This window comes from Apis laboriosa, unplaced genomic scaffold (assembly GCF_014066325.1).
Source record: "Apis laboriosa isolate Shangri-la unplaced genomic scaffold, ASM1406632v1 scaffold5213_cov150, whole genome shotgun sequence".
Lineage (NCBI taxonomy): Eukaryota > Metazoa > Arthropoda > Insecta > Hymenoptera > Apidae > Apis > Apis laboriosa.
Genome location: NW_025223582.1, coordinates 1,336,320 through 1,348,957, shown reverse-complemented (window position 1 = coordinate 1,348,957; position 12,638 = coordinate 1,336,320). Strand labels below are relative to the sequence as shown.

General features: G+C 30.0%; 1 protein-coding gene and 2 long non-coding RNA genes across 10 annotated transcripts in view; 2 read left to right on the top strand and 1 right to left on the bottom strand.

Moving 5' to 3' along the window:
- The window catches only part of LOC122717517 (octopamine receptor beta-2R-like), an 83,658-nt gene extending 71,414 nt beyond the window's left edge, over nucleotides 1–12,244 (bottom strand). For 7 of the 8 annotated variants that reach the window (XM_043941672.1, XM_043941673.1, XM_043941671.1 and 4 more), the window contains exon 1: nucleotides 11,180–12,244. The gene's annotated coding sequence lies outside the window, so the exon portion shown is untranslated. The remainder of the gene's footprint in view (nucleotides 1–11,179) is intronic. The other variant, XM_043941669.1, reaches the window with a different exon arrangement.
- On the top strand, nucleotides 2,475–4,065 carry LOC122717518. Its single transcript, XR_006347228.1, has 3 exons — nucleotides 2,475–2,777; nucleotides 2,842–2,991; nucleotides 3,444–4,065. It is a non-coding gene; the product is annotated as an uncharacterized LOC122717518 (long non-coding RNA).
- On the top strand, nucleotides 5,761–7,043 carry LOC122717519. The gene is made up of 3 exons (XR_006347229.1): nucleotides 5,761–6,446; nucleotides 6,523–6,616; nucleotides 6,702–7,043. It is a non-coding gene; the product is annotated as an uncharacterized LOC122717519 (long non-coding RNA).
- Nucleotides 12,245–12,638: the final 394 nt, after the last annotated feature.

Genomic DNA, 12,638 nt, shown 5'->3' with positions numbered 1-12,638 from the left:
GGAATCGATAAAAAAGAAGGCGCAGAAAATATTTAGTTGTGAAATCGATCTGTTGGCAGTGTTAACGTTTCCTTGTTTCGTGATAAACGGCGTTCCGGATTATTATTGGACGAGACTTATTTCGGGAAAGAAATGGTATTTTCGTGGGATTATTTCGTGGAAATTTGTAATATAATATCGGGGAAATCTGTGCGACGTATTAATTTACGCGGATTTTCTAGTTTTCCATCAGTCTTCATTGTTTATTTATATAATTCATATAATAATTAACTTGTTTTCCGAATTTTCAGAATTCCTTGTCAAAATATCTACTACTATGTTGAAAAAAATTAATTACCAGGAATAATTTGTACAATTGTGAAGGAATTAATATTTCTTTATTAATTTTCTCTTCGATTTATTAATGATAACAGAAATATCCATATATATTTCAAAATTAGTTTGAACGGATATTAATATGTAACAAGAATATTTTAGAAAAGTCAAAGAACTCTACGTACATATTATTATCATATCATCGGCCAAGAATCTAGAATTTTCTAAATATTTATTATACGTCAAACAACCCATGTATCATCCAATTCAAGGATGATAGGAAATCTTTAAGACTTTCTATAGTTGAATTTTGTTTCTATTAATATCCTGTCCTTCGCGTGAAAAATTTAATATATATCCCCAGCGAAAGTGATCACATTCGTCGGCAATCACGTTTCTGGCATATAATGTCACATCGCCAGTATACAACGTTCGTACGTATATTACGATAACCGGGCCGATGCGTGGGCAACCTTTCAACTTAGCAATGATTTATCTACTTTATCACCTTATTTCTTGTGTATTTTACCACTGCGTTTCAAGAACAATGTATAATATCCCTCTATATTTTCTTAATATTTACGAGTAAAAATAGTTTAGTAAATTTGCAATTTCTTTTTCTCTACGTAAACGGAAATTCTCTCGTTCCAATTCGGATGATAAATCTTTCTTATAACCAATTTAATAAGGATTCAAAAAAAAAAAAAAAAAAAAAAAAAAGAATTATTTAAAAAAATATATATTAATCGTATTAAAATTTGCTGTAATTTTTCAAAAGATGTACAAGATCAGAAAATTATATCAAAATATACGAATAAACTTGAATAAAACGGGATAGGAATTTATTTATTAATTATCAATAATTAATTCTTCTGAGATACTTTTTTATAATTCTTTTCTTTATAATTCTCTATTATCGTTATTCATCGTCTTATGAAAATTTTTCTTATATATTTTTTCTTAATTCAATAAGGTTTTCCAATTCGCCATGCGTTCAAATTGGTATTATTACGAGCATATCGCACAAGTACGTGAAAATCTAAAATTGATCCGATTGAAAGGCGAGATAACGCGGGCAATAAACGCGTTAACCATCAAATCCTTGGAAACACTTGATCTATCCGTCGTCGTTCCACTTTCTCGTGAATGGCCCGGACCGGAAATCGTTGGAAACGGTTCATCGGTCCAGATCGATCCCAACCTCATAAACGGACCACTCGAATTAAATTTCGCGTGGCAATGTTTATTGATAGCACTCAGCTGTTTTTGTTTTGGCATGAACCGCCAACACACGCGTCATCGCGTTATTGTTATTTTGAGCGGGTAGTCGAAGGTTTTACATCGGGGGTCTGCATTCGACGGGCCGAATACTCGTAGATGACACCGGTTGAAACGCGACATTGTACTTTGGTAATCTTGTCTTTTGTACATCAAAATGTGACAAAAATGAACGTACAGCATTGGAAGCATTGTTAAAGATAAAACGAAATATAAAATGAGAAAATATAAATGTTTATTAGTGTGATTAGATAATATTTATATGTAGTTGTTATCACAAGTTCATTTTGATTTTGTTTCAGTGTATCGACGAACGATGTAATAATAAATTTCTTCAAAATCTGATAATTCTTTTTCTATTTGATTATTGATATATTCTTCGTATTTATGAATACGATACATCTATGGTCACGGACGTGAATTCAGCAAATTATGTACAATGGAATTATTTTTAGAGGGCGATCAATTGAAAAAGATGGAATCAATGGAATAAAATTTTAAAATTTAAAATAAAAAAGATTTATCGTAATTAACCATTTGTGTCTATTAACCAAAAATATAGTAGAAATGAACAATGGGGATGAAATTTAAATTTTCAAATTAGAGTAACGCGTAATTGGTATCTTAATTTCTATCGTATTATTAAAATTTGGTTAAAAAAGAAAATATACTGAAAATTATTTTTCACCTTTTTTTCGAGTTAAATATTTTGAAAATTATATAAGTATATTTTTAATTTTTCACAACGCGAAAATTGTCTATATATTTTATAATTAGATTTGTATATTTTGTAATAATCAGTTTCTATATTTATCATATTATTTTTATATAAAATTTCATTGTACTAATAAAATTATTTTTATTTTTCAGACTATAATAACGATGAGAAAAATGAATTATACGGTTGGATTAAAAAATAATAATAATAAAAAAGAAAAAGAAAATAAATCAAAAAAGAGAGACAAGAAATGGAAGTTAATTGCCTGCGGCTTTCATTTTTCATGTAAAAAGAGGATATCTTGAAAGTCATATATAGTTCAGAGTATATGGGTCATGCGAAAATAAATAAATGAATAAAAGAAAAAAAATTTTTCAAAAACCGAAAAATGGAAATTAGTTTTCTGAAGTTTTCATATTTTATTGTTAAATTTAAAAAAAAAAACATTTTGAAAATTTTATATATGGTAATTTAGTTTTATAGTGGTAATTTCATTCAAAAATCAAGAATTTTATATATAAATTTTCCAGGTTAAATCTATGTTTGAAAAATCGTGTATATATTTGTATATACATACGATAATTGCTCAAAGTCATTATTTGATATCCAAATACGAATCTGTGGACTTTCTTTGATTAAGATACGTTAATACGATATTTATCTTATAGATAAGTAACGAGGTTAGCTACATACTAAACATTTAGTTATTATACACATATATATATCATCATTGAAATTAATTTTTCTTTTAAATCAATCAAAATATAGAAATAATAATTTATATTGTATTGTTATTATTATTATATATTATATGTAACATTTATAATATTTATAAATTTAAAATTATAAAAAATTTGCAATTTCTTTTTGTCAAATATATTTAGAATTATTCCTACTTAGATATATATGTGTGTGACTTTTCTATTTTTTGGTATTTTTACAAAATTTGATGTCAGTATTATAAATTTCAACAATTTTTTTTGTTTTTATATATATGTGTATATATATATGTGTCCATATATATTCAAGAATAGGAGAATTTTCAGTTTCTTCTAAATCTAAAATATTTAAATGAAAATAAAATAAAGATATAATAATTTAAACTTTCCTAAACAGATTTTTAAATTTTTAGGAATATTGTTACAATTATCTGTAATCTCCTACGGACCTACACCGACCTAATTATCTTCAAAAAGTCTCAACAACAATTGTTGGTTTAATTTGTCTTCAAAACAGATCATTAATAAGAACCAACATTTTTTTTCGAAAATAAATTTTTCTTTATAAAGTTAAAGAAATACATCCAATAATAAAGAATTAAGGAATTAAATAGCTAATAAAAAAGCTCAAGCCAATTGAAAATAACTCGAGAAATTCGATAAAAATAAAAGATAATAAATAATACTTAAAGAATACTTAAGATTTTCATTAAGAAAATCATTTATACTGATATTTTAATTAATTATAAAAAGAATTCGAACGTTCATCTACATATTTTTCTTGATTTTACGAAAGAATGCCACACCAATACCAAAAGTATTTGCAATTTCTAAAATACTGCAGCGAAAAGATTAAAGGATCGTAAGAAATTCAAAGGAATCGTTAAAACGAAGAAATATAAGGAATCTAAAGAAACCCAATGAATTGAAAATGTTCGAGAAATTCAAAGAAAGTAAAATAATTTAAATATAATCCAAAAAATCCAAGAAAGCGTAGATTTAAAATTCAAAGGAGCAGTTTATATATATATAAAAAAAAAAAAACGATCTTTATCAGTTATTTTTACGAAAAGAAGAACAGAAAATATTTCTTAGTAGTAAATTAATAAAAATTTTATTCATAATCATATAAAAGATATATATATATATATAAAAGAAATATATCTGATCAAATCGTAAAGTTACGATAAATCCTTTAATTATCTATCAGATTAGCAAATTCGAAAAGAAAAAAAAAAAAAAATTTAACTCAAACCATTGAAAACGTGTTTGTTATTCGAACAATGGTTTAGCAGAAAAGCGACCGTTTCGCTAACAATTATTCCGTAATGGCGTGTGAATGCATGACTCACATGTACGAATACATACAGGGTGTCCGAGTAAAAATAAAACGTAAATGTAAATCGTTAAAAAAATTATATGAAAAAAAAGTCCCTGATAAGAAGTGAATGAATTTTAAAAAGATCATATATCATTTTTTAAGCGGAATCATACAATTTTAAATATATCTTTTTCTCTGCAAAATAAATAGTGTAACTTAAATTTTATCGGAGTTATTGTACGAAGAACAAGGATAAACAGAATATTTTCACTTGCTCCTTGTCCCGTGTGTGATAAATTTTCTTTCAAACTTCAAGTTACAATATTTTTTAAACTAATGATTGTCTTTACGTAAATAGGAACTTTATCGAAACGGATCAATTACTGCGTTAAAACAATATTATTCTTTTAAAAAAAAAAACATACGTTATCTTTACATGATCTGGAATTATCTGGAAAAAAATTAATTACATCAGATTATGTCTCCATTCATTATTACTTATTCGAACCATTTTTCCATACAGTTTTTCAATAATTTGCATGTTCGTTTAAGATACTTTGTATATCTGTTTCCACGTGTTTTGTGTCGAGTATCGTTAAATCACTCGGTTTGCTCGCTTCTTTCCTCCTAAATTCATTATTAGTCCACGTACGAATTATTCGAGAATGAATAAATTTATAATTGTCACGAGTGTATCGCGATTATTTGCAAACTAACTTGCTTGATTATGAACGATGAATCACGAAATAGAATCGATTAAAATTCTTTTGCGTTTGCAAGTTTCCTGTTTTCGAAGAAATAAATTTACTTACTAGATTTAGGACTTCTCACGCGTAATACGGATTACATAATCGAAATTGCCTCAACCTTGCACGGTGCATCATTCTTGACCGCGTCTTAGAATGCAAATCTAAGTGTTTCTTCTATCCGAGAACGTACTCGGATAAAGAGGAACGAAACGAGATATTATATCATCCGTATTAATGTTGAATGTAACTTACGGTTATTCCAGTAATACACGCTCGTTTAATTCAATGCGAGCAAAATTCTAAACATTCTTTGTACAGTCGTTGGAAATTATAATGAAATATTTTCCTATTAAAAGAACGTTTAACTCCTTAAATGTCAAATAATCGTTTGGTCAAATAATCGTTTGATGAAATCAATTTATCATATGAAAATTTTCATATATTATTTTATTTAATATATACGTCAAAATAATATTATATCGCGTAATAAGATTACAAAGTTAACATAATAAATTATATAACGTGCAAAGGAATATTCGAGAATTTCGAAATTTCGAGACTCTGGTGATGATATTGTTAGAATAATTAAAGATGCGCATAATTTGTTTTTCCTTCTCTACTCTTTTTTCTTTCTTTTTTCTTTTTTTTTTTTTTTTTTTTTTTAACATCTTGAAATAATATACGACGAAAAAACGATTCGCATAGAGACTCTCGCTCCGTTTCTTTTCATCCACTGGAAAAAACTGAAATATAGGTATGAGGTGTAAAATAAAGAAAAAAAAAATGAAACGGTGATTGATCGTTATACCGGTAGAAAAAGAGAGAGAAACGCCAGTGAAATCGATGAAACACTTTCAAAGAAGTAATCTTCATCGTCGCTGAATAAAGCGAAGAATATTATATATCCGTTTTATTTATTCCATTTATGGGATAGCGTGAAATAAACCAACTACAAAGGGAAGAAAAGCGTCGGGTCGGTTTAGTCGAGCTTAGTGTAAGCTGCCTTCGCGATCTTCCTTTAAATACAACGTGCACAGTAATTTCTCGAGTGGAAAAGAACATAATATCGTGACAACTTTCCGTGATAAATCGGCCATCTTTCTTCCGAGAGAATGAAAATTTCAAAATTTCTAATTAACTTTTATCCAACAGGATGATTTTCCAAATATTCTCATAGAATAAAACGATTCCTTAACGATTTATTAATTTTCATGGAGTTTGAGAAGTTTTACAAAAATCTTTTCGTATATAGTAGATAGTGTGTCGAGGAAAAGTAGAAATACAATATATTCGTAATATATTCTTTAATGATTTACTTTTGACCGCCTATAACATTCGATTCAAACGTAAATATTCGATGTCAAAATACAATTATTTGGTGAAAATGTTAATCGTCACAGATACTTTTTTTTTTTTCCACAGTGAAAGGATTAAGGAATGGTCGCAAGTTTAACGAGGAATCGGAACGAGATATATCGAGCGGCGCAATACGGGTTGCAAAAGAAATATAGAACAGGTATGCTGAGATAAATGGCTAGGAACGGTCATTCCAACTGTCACGCGAAACAGTATCGTGTGATACGATCTTATTTGTTAAACAGAATTTCTCTGGGCGGCGCTTTTACACGGTAAACAGAACCGTTTTGTCGGTTCTTGATACTGAAACCAATGTCACCATTCCTCATCGTTAAGATCGCATCGACCGACAGTGCCATTTTTAGAATCGTCTGGCGGCATTTGGTGATATTATTAAGTGGGGAGTACGAGATTGGCAAACAGTGTAGCCAGACATAACAATATAGCGTGATATAAAGTGTTATGGTGTAGGAATATTAGTAGGAATATTAAATCTGACTGTTAAGTATAAAAATATTAATGGTGATGATTATTATATGAGGAAGAAATAATGAAAAAAAAATGAAACTTGAACGTGTAGTTGATAATTTTGGAATGAAATTTGGAATGAAATTTGGAATGATGAGATAATGGGATCAAAAATTGTTGCAAGTTGCACTACGATTATAATATTAAATTAATATAATAGTAATAATTTTTGATGTTTGATTCAATAGCAATTATTTTATTCGACTAACTTCTCCATTAAATTTGTGAATCCGAGGAATGAAATAGAGTTTAATTGATAAAATGAAATTGAAGTTCGATTATTATTCGTATCGATTAAAGTTCAAGAATGAAGAGTAGAATCGGTCTACGTAAACTTTTGTCGAATAGAAGATGGAAAATAATTTAAACGCCAATTCTTGCATTCCTCCAACTCGTTGAATAATTTGCAAATCTCGGTGTTGAAGATCGAAGTAATCACTTTTACGGTTTATAAAGTTGAAAATTTTACTTTGCTTAGTAAAACCAATTTGAAATTACACAACGATGTATCCTAATTTAAAAGTAAAACTTTGGACTAGTTTCGTTTCGTCAATTACACGCTTTGAATCGATTCGTTAACCGAATAGGTGTTAGATATTCCAACCATTTGCCCGATATCAACTTCAACATCGTTTGGCTATTGGATAAACTTTAATCCAAATTCATCGATGCAAATTAACCTTTTTCCAATCATTTTTTCCATACTTTTTCAAAAGGATTTATCTGGTGAATTAATTATAAAATATATTCCAAAGGATAGATATAAAATATTCCGAAGGAAAAAAATAGTCGAAAACGAACGAATCAAAGATAGATATTATTAATGAAAATATTTTTACCTTCACTTCCTCTTGAAATAATAGACTAAATACACAAATTCAATCTCCTCGAGTTCGGTGTTTTGACGAGAGGAGATCAACCGAATAATGAACAGACAAACCGAAATCCTTTTCCACGAAATCAGTCGTGATATTTACAAAGTTTCAAATGTAAATATAAATAGCGTATTCAGAGTTTCGATGTCTCGAACTATTTCATTCTTCTTGTTATATATCTCGAAAAATTTAAGAAAAATTCATGAAAGGATGGAAATACGCTAAAGTATGAATGAGAAATTTCTTTTAAAAAGCGAATATTTCTCTCTAAACTTACACTGGAATTCTCCAATTAAAAATTTCCTTTTTTATTTGAAATTCTCAAATATAAAAGAAGAATATCGAAATCGAACGAACGCGAAGATTAAATTAATGGATTCGAAAAAAAAAAAAAAAAATCGACAAATTATGATTTCATATTATCATTTTCTCTTCTATTACTGTTAATTAATACTTTACTACATATCAATGTTTCTATAAAATCAATTGAATGCTTACGTATCGTATTACACGCTTCAATTTAAATTGCTCACAAAAGCTCGAATAGCATTTCATACTTGTGCCGGAATATAAATTAAAATGTCAAAGGACACTTTGCTGTAATGCATTCGAATAAAAAAAAAAAAGAAAAAAAAAAAAAAAAAAAAAAAGGAAAAAAATAGATATCACTTTCAGCGTCATTAGCAAAGCTTTGAACGTACATATGGAAGTATGGAGAAAACTCGTTAAATTGGAAGAGAGATAATCGAGAACTAATTGCATCTCAAAACCTATCGACGCTGCTATCTCTTTCCCTCCAAAACATCAGGCAAAAATACTTCATTCAATTTAAGTTTGAACAGAAATTGAACATTGATCGAGTTTTCTGCCGATATCCATTATTTTGCTTAGATATTTCTTTTAATTCTATTAATATATCGTATAATTTTAATTGAATCGATTTACATTTCGAAATCGGGGCCACTTCGTTATTTAATCATTTAGATTATTTGACATAACGATAGAAACTTGATATTTCGCTCATATTATGATTGACACTTATGGGAAGGGTAGAGCTTAATAGCGAAACTAAAATTGAAGTTTGATCATTATTTGCATTACTTTCAATTTTATCTTTTTACAATACTTCTTTTATTCAATAATTTATCTGTTACATCAAGTATATCCCGTTATACTTTTCGTATTTCGTTTTTTTTCTCACATTTTCATTAACTTTTTTCCTTTTATCGTTAGAAAAAAAAAACGTGTAAATTTCTTTCGAATATTTTTGCATACTATTTTTGCATACTATTTATAGAGAAAAACAAATAGAATGAAATGTTTCAGCTCGAGGAACGCACAAAAATCACAACAAGTTTATTTTTTTCCATTATCTTCTATTATTCAAAGTATCATCTTCTATTATTCAAATCAAATTGTATGGAACGAACGTTTCATTTTTTTTTTCCCGATTATTCTCATCGATATTCCATAAATCTAAACTATTCAATTTTAGTTTCGCTATTAAACTCTATCCTTCCCATAAGTGTCAATCATAATTTGAGCGAAATATCAAGTTTCTATCGTTATGTCAAATAATCTAAATGATTAAATAACGAAGTGGCCCCGATTTCGAAATGTAAATCGATTCAATTAAAATTATACGATATATTAACTATTGAAATTAATAATAAATTTCTCTAATTTGTAGATACCTTCCAATGGGGAAAGACAAATTAAACCACTCAGATTCATCGATCGAAATTCGTCTTCGTGAAATCGGTGAGTAAATCGTTGACCAAAAAGCAGATTCGACTGGAAAACCGATTCAATGGTTCATCGTGTTCCCGCAGAAACTTGTCTTTACTTACTCCATTTCTAAAACCGGTCGAATTCCACGTGAGCGAATAAATTACTCACCGGAACTCGATCACGTCTCTCACGGAAATCTTCTCTAAAACAGCCCCATTTCCCTAATCGTCGTCTATCGATCGGCATTTCTTAACGAGATAATTAAATAGTGTAAATGGTCCCAATGGAACGTTCTCAAATTTTCAAAGGATTGATCGTTATGGGGATCAGAATGTTGTGATTTTTGTATACGTTGCTCATTTGCTGCAACAATGATATAATTAAAAATTTGCAGTTACTGATAATACAAAAAGAGACGTTGTTTTTTATCGATAGAATTTTTGAATTGTACATTTTTTAATTCGTAATGCAATTCGTAAAGTTTTTATGCAATTATATATGGCGATTCGGAACGTTTAAAATCATCTTCCTTAAAGTTGTAATTTTCGAGTTATGTAAACTTTTGAAACTTGAATATAGCAGAATAGTAGGTTAGAGATGATACACAAGTTGAAAGCAAATAAAGCAAAATCTTAGAATTTAAACAATCTCATCATAATTTGAAAATATGAGAATAATAAAACGAGGAGAATATACTCGGAATAGAAACAAAGAAATTCACGTTACCGATGTTTCAAAAATTATTTTCAATAATTCTCTTTTGAATCGTGCAAGTATAAAAGATAAATTTGCTAAATTTCATATACCCGAAATAGATTTAATTAATTCCAAATGTTCCAATAATAGATTTTAAGGAAGCAAGATAATAATAGGATTTATATATATATATATTTAAATTTTTAATATTCCTATTTAAACGATACGATATTAAGATCTGATCGTTTCGATCGAATATTCTAAATGAAGAAATAACGTTATAAAGATTCTTTGGAACCATTGTGATCCTAGTAATGAATATACGTAATAAATATAGTAATACACAAGCAATACGATATTATTCAAATTCACAACGAATTATAATTACGAGTTCCAATTATATCGTGGAGATATTAATAATATGTACATATACGTATAATACAAAAACCCAAAAGTCCTCTACGTCCTAATTATCATTCTCGACGAAGAATTTTAAACGTAATAAATCAAACATGTAAATTTATCTTGATCGATATACCAAAATTCTATCGAATTCGTGCACTTATCGCTCAATTTACAAATTAAAATTAACACAAATTAAAATTAAACACAAATTAAAATTTCAAAAAGCTTTTGAATTATTAGAAAATATATATATATATATATGTATGGAAAAAAACTTTTTATCGATAGAATCTTGTAAATGTGTTTTAACATACGTTGTCACCAGCTTCGAATACATTATATACGCAAATTTTCAAAATTTTCTTTTTACAAATTTTGATACTCCAGCGTAGAATAGTCTTGACGAGATTGAAAAAAAATTTGAATTTTCGTAGACATATATTCATTGGTTGAAGAAAGATCGTTTGAATAGAATGTTCGTAACTTACCAATTAACTTTTCCAATTCACCTTCCAGTTCATATAATTATAACACGCACTTGAATGTCGCTTTCACAAAGAGAAACTTCACTGTTAACGAAATTTTTAAAATATTACGAGCAGGCAGCTTTTCAAAATATCATACAATTAACGAGAAGTTGCAGCAAATTACATACTTCGTAGGATGTTGCGTTAATATATCTAAAGAAAGTGCGGAAACTCTACGTTTCCAATACAAAACCACGTTGCAACACACTTTTAACCTTTTCTAATATTCACAAATACGAAATTACTCTTGTACATAATAATAGTACGTTACAACTATATGCTTCGTAAAAAATAGAACGATGACCGATAACACGAAACGGTGTTCAGAAATGCATCCATTCTCACCACCACGTTTCTTGCACAAATACGAGCGTCGATTATTGATATTTATCAATGGGAACGACAATGGGGAACGAGAAGAAAAATAGCAGGATCGAAGAGAGAAGCGTTCCGGCAAGAAGAAGGTTTCGCGGATGCGTCACGTGAATCGCTACTTTCAAAATCAATTCCTGTGAAAAAGAACACTGGTGCAAGAAGAAGAATCCACTATCACTTGACACGCGTCGCGTGGCTCACCAAGTATCACCCTTCTCGCGAACACCGCGTTCCAACAACACTCGTTTCATTTCACTCGTCGCGAATCCCTTATTATCCGACGACACACGTTCACCCTTGCTTATCCCTCGAGCCGGACACCTGTTCCTCTTTCCCTCCTTCCACGCGACTCGCCAACGGCATGGGTGAGATCAGCCCCTCCTCTCTTCGATCTCGTTCCAATCCTCGTCGAATCAAAGAAATCGACGCATCCGGTGTGCTTGCGCTCGCCTCCACTCGTGTTATTCGTGTTATTCGACCCTGGGTTGTTCGCAAAGAAGGGGGTAGTTTTTTTTTCTTTTTCGAGGTTAGGAGGTCGGATGGATGGAGTTGGAATGGAAAGGGTCGTGCACGAAGGAGACGTTGACTCGAGTGAAAAAGAGACGCGACGAAAGCGAAAAGGCGCACGTTTAACGAGCGTGCTCGTGATGGCGTGGCGGATCGGCCGCGACTGAATCGAGCCGACTCGGAACACGTCGGGCTTGAATGAGCGTGGCTGAGCGACGGAGATGGCCGAAGTGGGCCAGAGAGAGACGGCCAGTGCAGCGCTGGGGGTTGGAGTGGGCTGGCTGAGTGGGGCTAGGGTAGTCGGATAGAGAGGGAGATATCGTCGAAGAGTGGAGCGAGAAGTTTCGAATAATAATTATTAAATATTTTTACGTGAAAATTTCTTCGTTCCCCGGGATATTATCCTTTGCGAACGGAGTGATTTTTCTTGCGAATCTTGAAACGCGTGTATTTGCACAAAGGAAAGGAAATGATTCCTTGTGAAAATAGAAGGACTGGATTCGTTGTGTACGCAATTAAAGTTCTGTTTTACGATAGA